This window comes from Cetorhinus maximus, chromosome 28 (assembly GCF_964194155.1).
Source record: "Cetorhinus maximus chromosome 28, sCetMax3.hap1.1, whole genome shotgun sequence".
Lineage (NCBI taxonomy): Eukaryota > Metazoa > Chordata > Chondrichthyes > Lamniformes > Cetorhinidae > Cetorhinus > Cetorhinus maximus.
The window spans coordinates 4485143-4487732 of record NC_135906.1 but is presented as its reverse complement, the minus strand read 5'-3'; positions in this window follow the sequence as shown (position 1 = coordinate 4487732).

Below are 2590 nucleotides of genomic sequence, written 5' to 3'. Positions count from 1 at the left end.
GGGGCCGGGGTTCCCTTGTATCCTGAGCGGGTGTGATGGTTTCCTCTGTGGGTAATTTCTAATATACAACCCTCCGTTCGGTTGTACCCACATTTGTCCAGCACCACCCCCGTTCCAACTGGATGGGAGCAAATTGAGGCTACCTTTCCTCCTGCACCCGCTCAGTGATACCCTGTGTATGCCCTCATTCTTGCGTATGGCATGCATATCTATGGGGTAGTACCGGAGGGAGTCATTGTCTCGGATTAACCCAATGTTCTCCACTTGGTACTGAGGGTGTGGGCCCGTGTCTGCTGTGACTGAGGGGATTGCCCATACCTATCACGTTCATTTGGTTTGAGGTGCACTTCTGAATCACCGCATACACCCTGGTCACTCCTTTCAATGTACATGCGTCGATGATGCCTGGGTTCTTGGCCATCCCCCACAACCGGGCACTGTTGATCCAGCCCGGTACCTCCCCCCTTTGGATCTGGCCCAGATTGTGTCTTAATTGCCCGATCAGCCACCGGCCGTAAGCTGGCTTTTTTAGGTGCTGCCCTCTTGTCGTTCCTCCCTTTCTGTTAATTGGCTGGTGGCTTTAGCATGGGTCTCTATAACGTGTACGCTTTCCAATACAGATGCCACACTCTTGCCCCCTAGGGCCGCTGCCGTTTCACCACCCCTCGCTACTCTTATGAGCAAGCTGCCTCATGATCCCTTTAAGATTCGTGACCTCGGAGTTGATTCCTTGAATGTCGAGAGAGTTTACCAGGGAAGTCCCTGTGTTCACCCTTGTCAGTACATTGTTAACTAACTGTCGCGGAAATCGGAGTGAACACTCAGACCCAGGAGGTTTGTCTCGGAAGCCTTTATTAATCGTGATATCACGGAGAGCCCAGTAGCATACAAGCACACTCTGAGGAAGCATCAGAGCACACACATATTTATAGTAGAGGTTGTACATATCAAAGAGCTTGAAGGTGATAAGACTGTCTAACTTTCAATGATCAATTACATTGAGAATCATTGTCACACAATTAGTCTATTCTAAGTTTATGACTATACAGGATATTAGGGGAAGCTCACATACTAATAAAAAGTGAGACAGAGAATAGATAACCATGCTTGACCTTATCTTTAGTGCTAGGCGGTGTACACTCTAGAGAACAGATGACCATTGCTTGATCCTGTCTCCTTGTGTTGGGGGCAGACATCCCAGCCCCGTCTTAATGACTCCAGGAAGCCTGCCCATGACACTCCCTTTCTCCCCTCCTGCTCAATTAGCTGGCAGCTGCAGGTGTACCTGCTAGAACAAAAGAGGGAACAGTGCTGTAGTATTCCACGATGGTGCTAACGAGAGAGGGAACAGTGCTGTAGTATTCCACGATGGTGCTAACGAGAGAGGGAACAGTGCTGTAGTATTCCACGATGGTGCTAACGAGAGAGGGAACAGTGCTGTAGTATTCCACGATGGTGCTAACTGTTTAACCCTTAGTTGACCTGTAGATGTATTTTATTCTTCCACACTAACTCTCTCTTCTGGCGGTGGAAAGCAGGATGTCCCCTGAATCTAGTGGCACCCGTGGCGTCGGCCGCCTGATTAATCACAGCCTTACTCAGTAATTTGTATAGTTTTCGTAGAGGTGCTTGGTTACTGCAATACTCAGGCAGTCGCATACCTGCCAGGTTCACAATTACTTGTACAATTTCATGTTTAAAATTATCATACAAGAGTTCACCGTCCGTATACAGTAGCAGTCCATTCTGTGGCCCAGGGGTCATGTCTGGGCAAGATAGTCTCTTTGGTGTCGTCGCGTCCTGTGATAGCGGGGTGGTGTCGGTCCGGGGATCCGCCGTTGCAGTCAACTCTCCGTGTTTGGCCCTCAAGATCCAATGCCAGGTATCTGTCATTCCCAAGTCCTCCTTGTGAAGGTAAATTGCGAAAAATCTCTCACACACTGTATCTGGACCTGTGCCCCCTTCGCACATGTCCAGGGTCCGTCCGAACCATCGCTGATCTGGAAGCATAGTGGACCCTCATTTTTCCATCGGAGTTCCGTTCCCGAATGCGAGCTCTGCCCTAGGCTCTCACCATCGCTCGTTCCAATGGATAGTTGCGTAAGCCCGGTGCCACACTTGAAGAGCATTGACCTTTCCGTTGTGACATTCACACCTTTCACGCAATATCCGTCGCTGACATTCTTGTAGTATAAGCCCATACCGGCCACTGCTTCACGGTTTACATTCTGTATGCCGGTGGCTGCGATAGCCAGGGCCCTGGTAATGATCATGGACACCCAGCTTTTTTCCATCTTGGCGTGGAGGTTACCCGGTTATTGTTATTTCTGTAATGAAGCACACTGCTGGTGATCACCAGGGTTTAGGTTGGATATAAGAGGCAGCTTTCTCCTTTACGTGCCTCCTTGTGCACAGCCCACGGTGACCCTGCCCGTAGTTGAGGATTCCCCCTTTTGTCTTTCAGATGGCCAGTCCTCCAGATCGGGAATGAATCCTAAACCACTTGGCTAACACAGTACGGACTGCTCGTTGCCCGTTTTCCCCCCGCTGCCTGGTAATTTAGTCTTTCTTACTTACATCATACCTTTTC